Below are 19,659 nucleotides of genomic sequence, written 5' to 3'. Positions count from 1 at the left end.
ACACCCACCCATGGCAATTGAAGACATTCCCCATCAAACATGCCAAGTGAGCAGCTACATTAATCTTCCTGCCTGACATAGATCTAGTTTCAACCCTCCCATCACTGACATGAGATCAATTCACGTTCACAATGTAATCTTCGATGAGACAATAAATTATAAGCTTTCTATTTAGCATCTCGTCGGCATCTAATTGCATTTTGATTTGTTTCTTGATGTACAGATGGAGTGCTGAGAATTGGACAAGGAAAGTCGGATGAATCATATTTGCCTAATTATAACTTGTAATTGTAAAACATAGCAGCATTAATACAGTAAGTGATGCAAATTGATACTAAAAACGTTCAAGCAGGAAAGATCGGTGGCAACGTGGATTTATACGAATAATCGCTAGTTATGAAGCACCTACTATGTTCCAGGAACTCTACAGATGTGTGTGTGTGTGTGTGTGTGTGTAGTTCATATATATATAATTTTTATATCTCCCTTGACTCTGGCAGATATTATTTTTCATCCTACAGATGACAAAATGGAGCCCTAGCAATGTTAAGGAACTTTTCTAAATTACCCAGGTAGGACCTGGTCCAGCTGAAATGTGATCCTTGAATAAATATTATGCCTGAGTTCCTCTTAGTTCGGAGACCTGGTTTTCAGTGCAGAATGATGGGTCACTGACTCACCTTTGCATCATCATCTATCACTGAGGGGTTTGTTCTCTCTACCTCTGAGACCCCTTCTGCTTCCTGATGTTTTCAATGAAGTTTCAAGAAGGCCTTGGGCTACTTTTAAACAGCCTGGCATTCCACCTCCCTTCCCCAATGAAATCCAACTTGAAATCCAAGAATAGCTAAACCTTTACTTCAGTCCCAAGAGCCATTTCATTTACTGAAATACTTACCACACTACCATCCAATTACTATGTAAAACACCTTGGGATACCATTAATACAAAAGGTTATATATTCTAAAACCCAAATGTCATTTTGTATTAGACATTTTCTTAAGGCCTACTTATCTCAGGATGAATTCCAAGAATGAGTGCTTAATAATTATTTTGCATTTAAACAACCTACTTATGAATTCCAGGGATACATTGTGTCACAGTACGGCTTCTGCAGGATACAACAATTATGATAAATGCTGGTGGATTAACTGCTACAGTATTGCAGCCTGACAAAATGACACATCTGTATTAGATCACTGGTAGGTCATCAGGCAAAAATCCTTCCTCCCCCGCCATCCCCAGCCCTCACCCCAGAAAACAGGGCTGTACGAAAAGTTTCTCAATCCAGTGAGAAATAATATAAAACCCACAAGAACCTATGTGTGCAGAACCCCTGATACTGGGGCTGGCCACAGACATGCTATCATTTGGTGAATTGCACTGCAGATATGTCCCTCTTCAAAAGTGCCAGGGAGAAGAGTTCCAGAGGCCAAGGTATTTTGACATAAACTCATGAATTTGACTTAAAAGCTAACTCAGCCACAGAAATGTGGAGTTTAGATCTATTTAGCTGTATGAACTTGTCTTTAAAAGAGTAGAGTATAATTTGGGAGAAAATAGGGTTTAGATCAAAACTTGACAATTTGTTTCTCTATGCACATGTGTGTGGATGTGTGTGTGGATGTGGTACGTGTGTGGTGTATTGGACTGAGATGGAGAGAAAACTTCAGTTAACCTCTTGTGAACTCACATAGCCAAGCTCCATACAACTTTAATAAGTAACCACTTGATGATGAACATTTAACAGTCTCATTAAATCATAATTTAAAAGATTGTTGTTGTTTTTTTTTGCCCCAAACAAATAAAACTCTGTGAAATTCTAATAAGGATCTTTGCAACAGCTGTTTTGTGCTACAGACTGCGTAATGGCCTTATAATTGTATTAGATGTGGCATGGAAATGTTTATGTTTCTTTTCTAGTCTGAAATGTGCTAAATAACAGAAGCCAGAGCACAGGGATTCATTATGGCCTCCAAGGGCTTGGGGGCCCTTCCTGGAGCTGGGGGGTCCTTAGTCAAACTCCCATGGGGATGTTGCCCTGGGCTGGACCAGACTGAGGCAGGCAAATCGGTTTCCATACAGTTGGAGTCCCTTCTTTGCTGTCTATGGCACCTGGCCCTTCACCTCAAAACACCTAAACACCTGCCTGGTTCTTTGGACCTTAGAAAAAAATATGCTCTTTTCTCATAGATTTCCAGTTGTAAGAGGCTCAAAATTCCCAAGGCCAGAGCTCATCTCTACTCTAATCACAGCACTTGAATTTCCTCCAACCTCAGAGCTGCCTGGTCGCTGTCTGCTCCCCCACATGCACCCTCCAGGCCCAGGAGGCTGGCCAATGTGAATTCTATCCATTGGCTTCCTGGCCTCTGGCTCTCACTGGGTTTGGCCAATGGGAGCCGTGTAGGAAGGAGAGTGAAGTTTGGTAAATATTTCCCTGGCTCTTTCTCGGCGGGGTTACTATGGGTTATGTCTCTCTACCAAAGACCTCAGCTGCTGTCAGTTACTGTCCAGAGGCCTTGCCTGGAGATTCTGGGAATTACTGCCTTTTCCTCCCCTACGTCCTTCAAACCTGGAAATGGTAACAGATCCTAGGTGTTAATAGCTCTGGGATGCTTCTTATAGAGACATGGCTCTCTAAAAATCAAAACCAGAAACAAAAGTCTGACTTGTGGGGTTTGCTGATTTCCATGATGTAAATGGTCCCATCAAGGCCCATTTCAAACTACCAACATGACATCCTTCAAGGTGGAGCTGAGAAGGGATGTGGCACTTAAAGGCTGTCTTGTCCCAGGCACTCTGAGCTGCATCACACCACAGCCTGCCCACCCCCTTGTACACAGCCTCTGACTCCAACTCTGCATGGCTTACTCATTTTGACTGTGCATCTGTTTTCTCCCAGGAACCTGACGCACAGCACACAGCCTTCTGAAACGGTGGGCCTTGTGTGTGTGCATGCTGGTGCTGATGGGGAGTCATCTCCACAGAGCACCATTTCCCTTGGACCAAACTCCACAGTTAGAAGTTCTTCCATAAGGAACAGACAGGAGTATCCTCTCCCCTGGTCCCCCACTTGAACCTGGTCTCCTTACAAAGTACAGATAGCTGATCTCATCTCTCTTCCGTTACCGGTCTCCTTACAAGTGATGGAGGGTGTGATGGGTTATGTTCATTGAACCCATGGTGGTGAAAGCCATCCCAAAACACAGAAATGGCTGCCCAAGGAGTTCTCTCAGTCCGCTCCTATCCCTGGGGATCCCTCCCAGGAGCCTCACCCCATCCTCTGGCTCCAGCCTTTGCTATTGGGGTGAGGGTGGGGGTAGGAGAGGCTCCTGTCTAAGGAGGTACCCACTCTGAGATGTTCCTTTTGCTTCCTTCAGGATTAGCTCCCCTTTTTTTCTGTTCTTCAAAACAAAGGAGTGCATTCAGCTCATCTCTCTCCCCAGATACTCAATGGTTCATTAGGCAGAAGCTTCATGCTCTGGGATGGCTCAGTCAGTGAAGAGACAGAAAAGCACATGTATTTCCCTTAAGGCTAAGATATACCACCACTATCCCCACCACCACCACGGGTGATGCTCATACTGACCCCCAAATTTTAGAAGCACTTACCATGTGGCAGGTGCGGTCTAAGCATATCAACTTCCCACAACCGTGTATGGGTCAGGGGCCCTGACAGGAGACAGATGACACACTCAAAGGGTGTAACTGAAGAGAGTTTATAAAGGAGCATATCTACTCTTGTAAATGTGCAACCTGGATCAAGAGATCTAATGAGAGGGTGCAGACCTACAGATTCCTGAAATGGGAATCATTACTACTTGTTGCAACCAGGAAAGAGCCAGGGGCAGGGGCAGTGTTCATAGCATCTGAGGGGAGAGCAGGGCTGTAGAGGACTGCAGCACTGTCCACATTCAGATCCAAGAGTGCAGGCGGGTGGAGGCTGAGAGGCAGACATAACCAGATCCTTTTCCTCCCACCTTCTGTTGGCTGAGCCCCAGTGGAAGTCAGAGGGCCTGGGACCTGGGTGACACAGTCCATAAACCTCAGCCTCTTGGGTACTGAGTATGGAACGGGCTGGAATGGATCTTAGACCAGAGGGGAACACAGAGACCAACCAGCACTGATACCAAGAGCTAAGTCATTAAATAGTTAAGTAGTGGAACCATCTTTAGTCACTGCCACAGCTGGACTCGAACCCAGGGCAAGCAGGCAGAAGGGTGGCCCCTGGTGCCAGGCTGCTTTCTGAAAGCTTGCGATGGAGCAGCACTCACTCTACTCCATGCCTCCTGGTGCTAGTTTTGTTCCGGTATTCTCACCATGATGGCTCTGTAATAAATGTGTCCTTTATTCTTTTAGTAAGTAAGCTAGCAAAAACAGTAATTTGTTTTATGGGTGGTAAGTGAACAGGGTTTTTCATTTACTTTTTGATTCTTACAGCAGCCCAGTGTACTATGATTTGAATGTTTTCAGACAACATTCAGGGAGGTGGATGATTTTGCCCATGTCCCCAGCTTGCAAGGTGTGGCCCTTGGAGACAGCATGACAAAGGGAGCAAAGTGGTTTCGAGCTTCTGAGTCTGACTATGGGTTCATAACAAGCCCACTTAACCTCGGGCAAATCACTACCAAAGCCTCCCCTACCCAGAAGCTCTGACGTTTTCATCTTTAAAATGGGGTGATACTCCTACTGAACCCACTGGCCTCTTGGAGGGATGAGATGAGATAATACATACAAAGCTCTCAGCATAATGCCTGACTCTTGGTAAGAACCCAATACTAAATGTTCATTATTAGTAGTAGTATGTTTATGAATAACTGTAAATTCAGGCTATGCTTATTTTTCTAAGGCCAGCATGCTTTTAAACCAACTTCCAGAGGTTATAAATATGTTGTAATCACATTGCATTCAAAAATTTAGTTTTTTTTCTCCTAAATGTATCTTTTCCTCTCCAGCCTCCAAGTTGACTTGCAATCTATCAGACGCTGGTTATACAATATCATTAGGAAAAGCTCCAGCCAGGAGCCACTTTTAGTCATGTGCAAATTCAGCAGAGGAATGGCTTGTGTCAGCACCAGAGGAGGGTTTGCTTGACATTACTGTCTACAAACAGGGGTTATTGCCTCCCAGGGACACAGCCACCAGGGATTCTCCCTCCATCCTCTCAATGGTTGCTGCCACCCCCTGCCCACTGCCCCTGCCAGAGCCTGTTATTCCTTGGAAAACTTACAAAGAAAGAGAAAGCTCAGGACATAAAAATAAAGAAATAGGCTATATGGACAGGGCTATGTTCCTCATCTTCTACAATAAAAAGCTAATATGCAAGTAGACCCATGGCCCCCAACTGCCCTCACCTGCTGGCCTGGTTGCCCCTAACTGCCCTCACCTGTCAGCCTGGTTGCCTTTAACTGCCTTCCCCTGGAGGCCTGGTTCTCCCCAACTGTCCTCCCCTGCCAGCCATCTTGTTGGTGGCCATCTTGTGATGATGTTGTGTGAGGGTGTGATGCCACCTAGGCTTTTATTATATAGGAGATGAGATTCCTCTGCTTTTCAAGACACCCTCCACTTGGAGTATACTTGCTTTTCCATTTTCTCCTCTATTTCTGAACCAAAACTTTGCTTTCAATACACTTGATCTTAGCTGCTGTAATTACCACCCCCCTTTTCCTCTCTAATTTAAAATAAGTTTCACTGAAAGCAAGGGAATTCCTGGTCCCCAGCTCACTGGGAAGTGAGATATGACACTCTTCCATCATGTTTGTCATAAATAGCACTCAGTCTTATTTCACCAAGCCTCATTTTTCAAACCATACTAAAAATCCCCATGTTGCATAGCTTGTTGCTCCTGTCTCTTAAGTCCCCAAATGAAGACAAAAGTCTACATTACAGCCAAGGTCTGGAGAGTCTCCACACTCCTAAGAACCCATGTGAGCACTCAGCCATGGTGACTGGGGTGGTGTTGACTTGCGACAATGTTTAATGCCTAATGTTTGAGCTACGTTTTTTATTTATCTCTTTTGATTCTATACCCAAGCATCCCTTTGCCTTCCCTACAACCCGTGTTAATGATTTTATTTTTCTTGTGGTTGGAAAAGCTTAGCAACTGGACTTATAAAACCCATGAGATCACATCTGATGTGCTGTTTCCAGTTTGTTTAGAAAGATGATATGACCACTTTGAACCCATATCCTATTCAAAAATGGACAAAATAGGGCTCATGTGAACATTTGCTTCATAAATGATTGATAGAATTAATGTATATACAGAAGCCTTCCCTACCCTCTATGCCCACATCCATACTTTTGCTTTCCATTGTGTCAGTAGTCAACTGCAGTCTGAAAATATTAAATGGAAAAGTCTGCATATAAACAGTATTAAATTGTGCTCCATTCTAAGTAGCATAATAAAATCTCATGTCATCCTGCTCCATCCTGCCCAGGATCTAAATCACCCTTTGTCCAGGGTACCCATACTGTATATGTCTACTCCCCCTGCCCCTTAGCAGCTCCCTGGGTTATCAAATCAACTGTGGTAGTATCATAGCACTTGTACTCAAGTCACTCCTGTTTTACTTAATAATGGCCCCAGAGTGAAAGAATAGTGATGCTTGCAATTTGGATGTGTCAAAGAGAATCCTGAAATGCCTCCTTTAAGTGAAAAGGTATATATGCATAAGAAAAAAGATAGTATATAGGAGCTCAGTGTTATCTGTTGTTTCAAACAACAACTGGGGGCCTTGAAACGTGTCTCCTGTGGATAAGTGTGGATTTATCCACTTTCTGTATGAGGTCTTTTGCAAATGTTTGGTACTTCCAACAGATGCTTCCTTCTCCTCTTATTCCTAGGTGCACCGCTTATTCCTTTCATCCTAGGTTTTCTCTCCATCTGATACTGACAATTTTGGTGTAATGGATGGAGTAAGACAATCTTTTACCAATTTTGTTCCAAGTGACTAGGCTGCCTTTGCTTCCATGGAGGGAATCATGTCCAAGTTGTTGTCAACGTTAATCACAGGCCAACTGGGAGTAGGCTATTTACACTTGTGTCACTTTCTCCACAATTCGATTACTGTAATTGCCTATTGACTATGTGTACTGTCAGCTTCTACACCAGCTCCAGCAGTTGGGGTAGGAACAGTGGGCTGTTTGGGTCATGGTGAAAGGCAAAGCTCCCAATACATACACAGCCCTGGCTTCTGACCCTGTTTGTCCATCACCCCCCAGCCCTCATTCATTGTGCTGGTCTTCACACTCCCTTTACCTCTTTTGTCCATTATGTGTCCTTAGCGAAAGACATCTCCCTGGATTTTAACCATGTCTTTTTTGTGGCCAAATTCTACCCAATGTAATTACCCAAGGTTACTTGGAGTCTTGTTTAAAGATATTTGTTTTCATTTGGAATTGTTGGATGCCCTAAATGCATTTTAAAAAATTTAAGTTTTCTGCTTATCTCATGCTGCTTACATCGATTTTTATGAATCACTTGGCTTCTCTACTGATTTTTTCATTTTCTTTCATTAATGTTTTTCAGGGAAGGTGATGGTGGTGGCTGACTGCTTGCTTTTTCAATCAACCGAGTCGTGGGCTATCTGACTTCACGTTCAGGCGAGAGGCCAGGTGCAAACTTCATTCTATTTGATATATAAATTGGCTTGAAGGAGGATCATGAATGAATTTAATTCCTACTATTTCAGGTTTGAGTGTGCTGCACTGTTCAGCATTCCTGCTGCTATCTCAGCCTAAACTTTACGAAAGTTGTCCCATCGCTTAGCTGTCTTCCAGAACTGAATTTAGCTTAAATCACTACCATCTACTGCGATTGCTTCAGACAAATCTTTTCAGTCATCTAGCTCTCAAATGAAAAGTGCTTGCTCACTGCTTATTTGATGGAGGGTAATGAGGTGCTGTTTCTACAAGATTACTTACCTGATGAGACAGGAGGACTCGATGGGAAAGACCCAGGCAGGGCCCCAGATGGCTGCGGCTGGGCATTTCTGGAGGATTGAACTAACATTTTTGTAGAGAGATGTCAGTGCATTCTTTCTTTCTACTCGAGCCAATAAATTAATGTGGTTCTTTGTCCCCATAAAATGTTCTTTCAACATATTCTTTCTCCTCCATGCCTAGAGCAGTGGTTCTCTGACCTCAGCACCACAGAATAACCTGGGGGTCTAGTTAAAACACGGATTTCTGGGTCCTATCCCCCAGAGTTCCTGGTTCAGTAGAAGGGGTATGGGACCTGATGATTTTCATTTTGAACAATTTCCCAAGTAAAGGTGATGCCGCAGGTCCAGATACCACACTTTGAGAACCACTGTCCTGGAGTGTGTAAGGCCAGTGAGCCATCATGGCACACAATGCCTGAGGTCACTTGGCCCTTTCTTTCCGACATTGTATTCCATTACTGTCACTCACTCAGTCTTTCATGTAGTCACTCATGTAGCAAATATGTGCCTGATACTAAATCCTCTATAGTTCTTATAAGCAGTGAACTACTTCCTACCTCCTTGCCTTTGCTATTGTTGTTGGCTTTCCTGAAATGACATCCTTTATCTCCTGCCTTTCCTGTGGGGCTCAGCTCCAGTTCATCCAAGATCTATGTCAAGGGCCAACTGCTCTGTATATCAAGTCCTTCCCCAATGAGAGCCACTGCTGTACATTGCACAATCCTCCATCATTGCACTTATTTCTTTACAAGTTTTGCCTCTGCCTGGACTGTGACTTCCTGAATGCATAATTGCACTTTGTCTCTCTAACTCCAGAACAACTTACTATGTCTGGCCCATGTTTGCTGACCAGTATAGGTATTGAACTTGATTATTTCATGGCAGGGACATCCAATTGACTTAATTAACCAGGAGCTTGGGTTTAAATGCGATTTCCCTTCAATAGATATGAATGTTGTAAATTTGGTTTCTTGGAGCCCAATGTAAGCAAAAATGAAGGTGAGTGTGTACTCCTGCATTGTCAGGTGGCTTCATTTAATTTCCATGATCCCAATTTATGTCTATAATCAACACACAGAAACTAAGCCAAAAAGTAGAGACATTTTTCATTTTGTAAATGTTGATACATTTAAATAGATTTTTCTATATTAAAACATATTCACATCCTTTATCTTAGTAGATCCTTGAAAACAATCCTGTGACAAACTAAGATGCTCCCATAGATATAACTCATCATTTCATTTGAAAAAAATGGCTCCATTCAGAAAGCCTCCCACTTATGAGCAGGATGTAAATGGCAATCCAACACATGACAGAGAGCATAAGAGGGGGATGGGAAAGGAAAGAGACTAGCACTGGACTTAGGTCATGATTCAGCCACAACTGACCATGTAACTGTTAGCTTCAAGTTTCTTCATCCATCAAATGAACTAAATGACCTGTCAGGTGTCTTTCAGCCTTAAAAATCAGTAATACATTTTTTAGCTTAAAATTACAGATTCATTAACAATTCCCCTTTAAAGGCAATGCCACTTTGAGATCAAGGTCCTCCAGAACTGTCATGGTTTATTCTACAGTGTGCATCAGTCCCCTAAACACTTTCCTGACACCTTTCTGAGGGGAGAGGCTGTGAGCATGGAGGTTTGTTCTGAGGCTGGTGCCCAATGAGTATTTTTTATAAACAGAGATTGATAAGAAGTCAGCTCAGATCCATCCTTGACCTTGTAATGCCCACTGCTCAGTTGCACTTGAACTTTACAGTGTTTTCCTCTTTGAGGGGCTCCACAAGGGACACAAAGCCCATATTCTCTCTGGAAGTTTCTCCTAATTCCTGGCTTTAGTGACTAGTTATGTACTTATGACTGCCAAAATGAAATCTCCAACCTGAACGCTCCTGCTAGCTGCTGAACACTTATCCTGCATTCTCCCTGTTACTGCAAAGACAACATCTCCAAACTCAACCTGATTTCCCTCCTTTTGGGGTTCTCCAAAGCTTTTAACAGTATCCAGTTACCTAGGATTATAGACTCTTGTTTGACTCCCACTTCTCTTACCTCACAAATTCTAAAAGTCTTGTCTATTTCTTCCTGGAATATTTCTTCTCTCCCTTCTTGCCTTTGTCTTAGCACCAGCTTCTATGATCTCTTGCCTGGAGTTTATATATATATATATATATATATATATATATATATATATATATATATATAGTTTATTGATTTTTTACAGAGAGGAAGGGAGAGGGATAGAAACATTGATAAGAGAGAAACATCGACCAGCTGCTTCCTTCACACCCCCTACTGGGGATGTGCCCACAACCAAGGTACATGCCCTTGACCGGAATTGAACCTGGGACCTTTCAGTCCACAGGCTGATGCTCTATCTACTAAGCCAAACCGGTTTTGGCTTGCCTGCAGTTTTTCCGTAGCTTCCTGACTGGCCTTATCTTAGCAGTCCCTTCATTCCAACCTGTCAGTCAGAAGCAAGCCCTGAGATGAGAATTCATGAGCAAGTAATGTATTAAGGAACTGCTTCTAGAAGAAACTGGAAAGAGAATGCAGGAAGCAAGAGAGAGAAGGAGAAGAAACTAAGCAAAGATGAATTCACACCCATCCCACCGCCAGCATGATTTTGCAGAGAATTTTGGAGTGTAAATAACACCTCAGAGTTTGTACCAACTAAGAGCAAGGGAACTGGGCTTTCATATCTCCACATTATCAACTATTGGCTAAGGGCTGATCCAAGGGATGTCAATTCCCCAGCATTTTCAACATTCTGCCTGTTTTGTCTAAGTGCCTCCTGTAGGCAAAAGGAAGTCCTTTGAATAAAGACACAGGTGTGAGCTCTTAGCAGCAAAACATACAGAAAGGGGACGCAAAGAAATAGCAAAAGGGGTCTGGGCACACCTGGGACTTGATAAAGCATTGACAGTGTCCACGGCACTGACTTCACCTCCCGCCAGCTCAGCCTTGTAATATTCCTGCTCTGTCACTGCCCCGCCTTGCAGCCACGGATGATGCTTTAAACTCTCTAAGCTCTTTATCTATATCAAAGTTCCAATAAGTTAGTATCATCCTCTTATCCAGCTGGCCCTTTTTCTTCACAAATCTAACATTTTTGACACACTGATACAGTATTTTATAGACAGATCAGAGCTTTCCAGCCTCTAAGCCTTAACCCACTCACTTCACTGTGCCTAGAATGGTCTTTAACCTGCATGTGCAAATCCCACTCATATTTTAAGGAACAGGAAGACTTTTCCGATCCCCTTCCAAGACATGGGTTCTTTCCCTCTTAAAAGCGTCCCCAGAACATTATCTGTCCCTCTATACTATGAAAGCAATCCTCTGGTCTAATGGCTAACCATCAGCATCTCATTTCTCTTTACATCCTTCCAGCACTATCCACAGTGTTCAGTGCCAGGAACACTTGTTGAATACTTGGTTGAAACCCTTCCCTGTGCCTAAGTCAAACAGAAGAGTGTAAATGGGTAAATGGCTCTTCCTTGCCCTCTCAACTGAGTTCTCGAGGTTCCAGTTCTTTAGATGAGGCTTCTGACCCTTTGGAGGCAGTGAGCCTCCTGTGCACCTTTCCCACATTCTCTCATATCCATCATGGTGCAGTGTGGAAGTCAGTGTGAAAGGAAAAGAAAGCTTCAATTCATCATGTCCTGAAACAACCCTTTCCTTCAAAGAAGTTCTAGAAATAGCTTGAGAAACCACTTAATATGTGTAGCATATTGAACACTCAGGAGTATTTTATGAACATAAATGTGAACTGCTTCTCCATCAGGAATTGCACTGAAATGACATTTAAAGTCTTAAGCTATAGTGCTAGAGCCATCTTTCTACAGTGTGAGACACTGAGCACAACAGTGAAACATTCTGGGGTTTGTTTTCCTCTGAAGGTAGTGGTGTGATAAGATTAGAGCCTTCATAACTCTACTACTTTATGAGTTCACTAAGACCTTTCACATGGCAGCCACTGCACCGAGGAGGTCAGAAGACAAACTCCCTACATTCCCTTGACCACAAAACCTTTGAAGAATTGGCTATCAGGTCCCTACTAGAAATCATGAAATTTCCCTGTAAGAAAAGCTGTTCTAGAGTTGACATTTCCTCCCTATGTCTTCTGCCCAGTAGTTCTAGTAGAACCTTTCATTAGATCCTATGCGTCCTTCCTACTCTCCTGTGTTGGGTCCTTTATCACAGGAGGCCCTCGGGAACATTGAGACTTCGAATTTTCCCACAAAATTTCTCCCATGAAGCACACACATAGATATGAGTGGCATGTAGAGGTGAGCAGTCTGCGAGGGCCACTCATAGCTATTTGATGGAGCTGCATGTATTAACCAATCAGCATACACAATCCATATTAGTGCCAAAGTAAAATGAAAATTCCCTACACCTTGGACCGTGAAGCTCCATTCTGAATCAATGAAACTGATGTGTTAAATCCTGAATGCTGCGGGTCTTCTCCCATATGGACTAAGCAAACACTTATAACCCCACAAACCCACATGATTCCCCAGTCTCTCCCTCTTCTGATTAATTATGTTCAGACTAGCTGCATTTTTGAAGTACAGGTATTGTTAACTTATGACATGCTTTTAATGTTTAGCTTCATCTAAATGTTAAATGCTTACCTGTGTCAGGCACTGCAAGGGTCCCTACAGGTAGTAAAACACTGACAAAAGTTCCACGGACTAGAGGAGATTCCATCTGGTGCTCTTGAGGTGAGGTGACTAGTTCAGACTTACTTTTCATGGTCTGTTCACTTGACCTACATGTTTTGCTTACGAACATGTTTGTGGCTTGCTTCATGCTGTATATAAAACTCTTTGGCTTATGCCATAGAAAGTCAAAAGTGTCTTCCTTTCTATTGTTGTCTTGACTGTGTTTCCTTGCTGGGCCAGTTACTAGTGCATCATATGCTACTGATTCCCAAGGAGCGAGCTAGCAATTGCCATACATTTGTGCAGATTAATTTTGTTCTGATTCAAAGGCCTGTCAGAAACTGGCATTCTGAGTGGGAAGAAGATTTCCTTTTAAAGGAAAGCTTAGGCTTTGGATGGAAATCCCTTTGAGAGAGTTTCTCTTTTCCCAGCATCTCTTCCTATATAGCTGGGAAGCTGTAGAGCAGTCTGGAAGTAACGTACTCTGGGATGAGCAAGCTCTGGGAATGTAGCTCCCCTCACCCAGATGGAGAGCAAGTCCAGTGCTCCAGGTACTTGGGGGTCTTACTGTTGCTGAGGGTGACAGGATGCAAGATTTGAGATTCCACTGGAAGTCACTACAAAGTGGAGAGGAAGAACCACTCTCGGGCTCACCAGAAGCAAACCTCCAGCTTGTTAATTAGGCAGCAGTGAGAGGAGCCCTCCTCTTTGTCACTGCACCATTTCCTCCTCTTGCATGTGTCTAGCTGGTTTTTGCTTTCACATAATGAACGTGAAATTTTCAATTACAGGAAATGGGGGAAAGAAACTTTGAAGGAAGCTCAGGTTAATTTTGTTCAGATATTCATTTTGGAGGAAAAGTTCTCTCCGAGATAATTTCCTTATCTTTTACCTGGAGATTTGATGGGGACATTATAAAATAATAGCATTTGCAAATAACCCTGTAAGATAATTTAATATTGTTTCTGAGCAATAATTTGGTCACATCTCCAAGTAAAGGGAGGATGGCCAGGATTTTAGATAGGTTTCATATTAAAATGTGCATTCATGCAGCTGCTGACAATGCATGTCCCTGATTAATGTGTATATTTCCTGTACATTCATCTGGCTCAAATCCAAGAATATTACCATCCTGGGTACAGGATACCAGGGACCATACGGTGGGGGAGATTTGTGTCATAATGACCAGAAGCTATTCAGCTAGGAGAAGATTCCAACTGTAGTCACGAGGGGGAAGCATCTGGTCTGAGGGGTAAAAATAGGGGGGAAGAAACAACATGGACAGAGACTGGGGCATGTGGTTGGAAAAGCAATAAGCAAATTAATTGCAGGTGCGTAGTCCAGAGCTGGTGCTGCAGTTTCCCAAATCCTGTCTTTAAGGTTGCCTTACCAGTTCTTTTGACAATTTATACCATCTGTCCCTTCTCTCACATGGTTCTTCCTTCCAAAATGGCCTTCTACCTGTCTTTATTTTGCTGACTCTTCAAAGCCCAGGTAAAGTTCTATCTTCTCTGTGAGGTTTTTCTTCCTGTTTCCATTGCTCTCAGCTCCTGTCCCTCTGTTAACTCTTTGGAGCTATGTGGCTGAACTGTCAGAGCAGGTGCAATCCTATTTTCTGACAGTCAGTATCACCCTGTTTAGTAGTTTCGCAGCATATGCTGCCGAAAATGGAAATGTTTTGTGTACCCATTATTACATATGGATAGTGCTTGTTTCCTCCTATTAAATATATTTGAGGGAAGCATCAGTATCTTATTATTTCTTTTATTCTAAACATGTAGCATAGCATTAGATTTTCCCAGTAGCCAACATTAATGGAACATTTGCCACATGCTTGGCACTATTCTAAGCTCTTTCCATATATTAACTCATTATTCCTCCCAGTAACCCCCTGAGGTAGGTACTAGTATGATCCTCATTTTACAGATGAGGACATGGAGGCTTAGAGAGAGATTCAGTAAATCATCCTAGACTACACAGTCAGTATGAGGTACAGGGTTCAAAGGTAGGCACTCTACACCCTTGACCACTTACTGCTGGTGGTCTGTGCCAGGTAATTTGTAAATGCTTTCTTACTTGCTAACAGATAGACTGCCTTTGTCTTAACGAGGAAAAAAAAAAAAACAACCTCTAAAATAAAGCATCCTTTGTACAAAGAAAGATGCTCATGCTTAATAATATTACCGACTTCCCGTTACTTGGATTTGATCTAAAAATTGAACAAAAATTCCATCCTTCTCAGGCTGCCCTTGAGCTTTTATAAAAACTACAGGAGGCACAGAGTCTGATCAGGCTTTCAACTGGGTTCCTCCTCATCAGAAGGTAAAGTGGAAACTGGGCAAGTGTCCAAATGCTTTACCAGACCAGCTAATGCTCCTGGTAGCTCCCTAGAAACCATTTAGGGGTTCACAAAGCCCACAGCACACAGGGCAACCTGGGCTGTTCATTAAAAGAGGAAACAGGAAACACACATCAAAGCGCTAGCCCTCCGGACGATGTGTCCATGTTACATACGTGAATCATCTCTGAATAGGAGGGACAAAGACTGTTCTCTTTCTTGCAGGCTTGTTATGTCCATGCTGCATCCAAAATGGGAATGTGGTGTTTGTTAAGGCTGCCCTTTGAAAAGCGCTCCAGGTCTCCCCAGCAATGTGAGCCAGCCGCAGAGCTGATGGGAAGTATAATGAGCAGTCCCTGGTGGAGGACAAGGCTGATTTTCCCCCATCATCTATTTGTGTGTTTATAAATGAGTAATGAGGTCAATTTGGGACAGGCAGGTTTTGTGCCACAATCTGGACAGATGTTTAGAGCCTCTGGAAAGCACAGCTGCCTGGCCCAAGTGTTGGCTCTTGCCAAAAGTACTAAGTGTTCAAAGGAGAATGTGTCCCCAGGGGCTGCTCAGAGGAGCCCACTGATCATCAGGGAATAATAGGCTTACATCGATTCTTTCCAACCACATTTACACTTGCAGAAGCTGTAGCTCTCACTAAGTGAAAACGTACAAAATTAGAAGATATTTTTATAGGTGATGAATAAATATATTTGATTATCATAGTTGTCAATCTTTGCTTGTTCATATCCAAGAAGAGGACTCTTGTATTCTCTTAAATTGGCAAAACTGAACTATAAATCAGCCACTTATTTAGGTATCTGAGCTCTGTTTGAAATGATGCCATGGTTTTGTCCTTTTGATAACAGGCCCAGGGCTGTGACATGGAATAGGAAGGTGGGATTTTTTTTAGGATCTGTGTAGTTCACATGACATTGGACCTGAAATGGCTGACTGTAAAACTCCTGAGCTGCTCCACTGGAGACACTGAATGCAGCTACACAAGATATGCCATGGCATTAATGTTTCAATCCAAAGGGTAACAGCCATTGTTAGCTAAGATGGTATTTCATCTTTTCCTATTACAAACCATGCTAGAATTCTACACGGTTCTTTGTGCACATGTTATTGTTTCTCTAGGGCTCATACTAAAAGTGGAAGGGAAGGATTGTAAGGCACATCCATTTGCAACTTTTCTCGATATTTTCAAATTACCCTGTCAAGGGGCACTATTTCCAGCAGTTCCTGGGAGCTCCCATTTCCCCACATGTTTGGAACATTTGATGTTTCAGGCCTGTAAATGTTTGCCTCTCTGGTTGGTATGAAGTGGTCTCTAATGGACTTGTTTTGCATTTCTCTGATTAGTAGAGCTAACTGTTGCTACATTTGTCTATTTTTGCATTTGAGGGTAGCTCTTCTCTGAACTTTTTTTTTTCTATTTTTTTTTCATTGACTTGTCTGCTTTTTAATGTTTCTAGAATTGTTTATAGATTCTAGCTATCAATTCATGGTAAATTATGTGCATTGCAAGTACTGTTTCCAAACCTGTGATTTGTTCCTTTCATTTTTCATATTTTGTCTATTACTGAACAGAATTTAAAAAATTTTTGTCTAGTCATATTTTGTGGCTTATTTATATAATCCTTTCTTACCACAAGTCATAATGTTACTCTTCTATATTTTATTATAAAAGACCTAAAGTTTTGTTTCTCCCTGGATTTAATTATTTAATCCACGGGGAATTTATTTGAGTGACATAGAGATCCAATTTTGCCTTTTCCCATATAGATTATTACTTGTCCTCACACTTTATTATTTTAATAGTCCATCTGTTCCCCCTGATTTGTAATGCCATTTCTGTTATATATCAATTTTATATTTTTTAATGGCTCTGTTTTTGGCTACTTGTTTTATTGGTCTATTTTCCTGTCTTTATGTCTCTAATGCAGTCTTAATTAATATATCTTTATAAAGCATCTTGGTATCTGTTAGGGCGAGCAATACCACTAACTCCATACTTGTTCTTTTCTTCAAAATTGTACTGCCTAGTTAGGGCCTTTTTCTCTTCCATCTGAACTTTAGGATCAGCTTGGTAAGCTCTAAGAACTTCCTAGGAATCTTAACTGACATTCTTTGTATTTATAGAGTAATTGTGTGAGAAATTACACATGTGATATTGAGCTTCCCAATTGATTGGCATAACTCCCTATTAATTCAGACAACCTTTTATGTGATTCGATAATGTTTTGAATTTCCTCCAGGGAAATAATACACATATTTGTGGATTTTACACTAATTACTTCAGAAATTTGTTGCTATTGTAAATTAGTTTTTTATTTTTGTTTCATTTTGAAATAGCTTATTTTTGGTATATATAAACTATTTATTTTAATGGTTAAATGATATACAATTATTAATGAGTTTCCTTATTAACTATGAAAGTTTTTTGTAAACTGTCTATATAAGGTCATTATAAATAAACACATTTCTCTTTCCTCTCAAATGCTTATAACTTTTTTCTTATCATAATGCAATGGTTATAATCTTAGAAGTGATCCTAATGAGTATTCTTATATGTACCTCAATTTAATGAAATTGTTTCTAAAGTTTCTCATGAAATACAATGTATTATGTGAATTTTGAATACTTATTTTAAGATGAAGGACGTTGTCTCCAAAATTTAGTTTGCTAAGCGTCTATTTCTTGAATAAGTATTGAATCAAGTGATTCTCCTAAATCTATTAAAACAGTCCCATGCTTTTTCCTTTTGTTTGTAAATTCAGTTTGTTATATCGATCAGTTTTAAATGCTTACTTGTTCTTTGATTTCTAAGATTAAATATATTTGGACTTGGCATATCATTTTAAAATGCTGCTAAACAATATTTATGTTAACAATATTTTATAAATGACTTCTGCATCTGTAATTGAGTCTGGTTTACAAATCCATTTTAACATACTGAAAATTATAATAACCTTATGAATTGTAAAACTTTCCCTAAATTCTTTTTTTCATTGTTTACTTTTAGATTTTCATTTTCAATCAAAGTTATAAATTCACACATTTTACAAAGTAAAATATTTTTGAAAGGTTTGCTACCAAAAATGAAGAAAAAGGTTCCTCTCACTTTTAGCAGCAGCTCATGCCCAATTATCATTTTTCTGTTCCCAAGAACAAAAATTTTTATTTGACATTTGCCTGAAGATTTCTCAAAAATATGCTTGCATTATAATAAGTATTGATTTCCCACTACAAAGAATGAGGATTTATTTTTCCTTCCTCTTCTTCTACATACATATGTACTCTTTCCAAATAGCATTTTCTTGAATTTGTTTCGTTACTTTGCTTAGTTTCTATGTTTTCATCACTAATTCAAACTCAACTCACCAGTTGCCTAGATCTCCTTTCAGGACATCCAGATGCACTGAATATGCTATCAATTTTATCTCCTGAAGAAGTCTATATGGGAAACTTCTGACCTCCAAAGTAGGCTGGCTGCTGTCTACACCTAGCAGACACATGGCATCCTGGGATTTTCCTTCACCCTCAGCCTGGGGATTCCCTTTGCTCCTTTCCTGAACTGGATCTACTGCTTCCTGTATCCAATGTTTTCTACTTGCTTCGGGTTGAGTAAATATTTAGAAATTTGCATCCCTGAAAATGTCTATTATACCCTTCTTTGAACACTAATTTGTTTTATAATAGGATTCTAGATTGGAACCATATTCCTTTAGAATTTTGAAGGAAAGAATTGCTCAATTGCCTTCTACTTTCCAAGGTTGATTCCGAGGAGCCTGAAGCCATTCTAATTTCTAATCCTTCCCATGTGACTATTTTCCCCTTCCTGGAAGTTTATATGTTTTTCTTTTTGAGCCAATTATTCTGGAGTTTAAAAATAATGTCCCTTGTATGAGTCTATGTCTGTCTATTTTTCTGCGTACTCAGGAGGCTTTTCAAATGGGAAACTCAAGTTTATCTTCCGTAAAAGCTCTTTAACTATTCTATTGATTATTTCCTTCCATGTGTTTTTACTATTCTTCCTTTGCATAATTTTTAGGTGTTGGACCTCTTGGACTGGCTGTTTAGTTCTATTTTATTATCTTTGCTTTTCCCTATGGTTTTTTTTTTCTAGAAAATTTCATTCACGTATCTTTGAACACTCTTATCAATTATTTTATTTCTTCTATTTAAGTGTAACTTCCAAGAACTGGTGTTCTTTGAATGATCCTTTTTACAATACCCTGTTCTTGTTTCATGGTCAACATATCTTCTAATCACTCTTCTTAGGACCTCAATGACAATATTTTCAAGGTCTCTTCTCCCTGCTTAGTCTCTGTTTCCTTCAAGCTGCTGATTTCTGTGTGTGTTGGTCTTAGACCTCCATTTGAGAAGCTTTCCCTGGATGTAATGCACCTTTTTTTTGTCACCTTACTCTTAGTTTAGATGTTTCCTCTTAGGCAGTTGAAATTCCTAAGAACTGACCTTTCTAATCAGTCTGAATCTTATCTGTCTGGCTGCACTGCCATTGTTTTGGAAAAATACTGGGGTAGGTGTGCGGGAACTGGAGCTGTTGGCATTTAAGATGTTCATGTTTTCTTAATTGCCCCACTTTCAGTATAGTATCATCACCCTAAACTGCACTGAGTTCCCCCAAACCAGAGACTGTTTTACCCTTTTATTGGGGGGGGGGGAGAGGGTGAAGGAAAATATGT

This window comes from Pipistrellus hanaki (assembly GCF_964339955.1).
Source record: "Pipistrellus hanaki genome assembly, chromosome: 1".
NCBI lineage: Eukaryota > Metazoa > Chordata > Mammalia > Chiroptera > Vespertilionidae > Pipistrellus > Pipistrellus hanaki.
The sequence above is the reverse complement of the archived record's forward strand: the minus strand, read 5'-3'. Positions refer to the sequence as shown.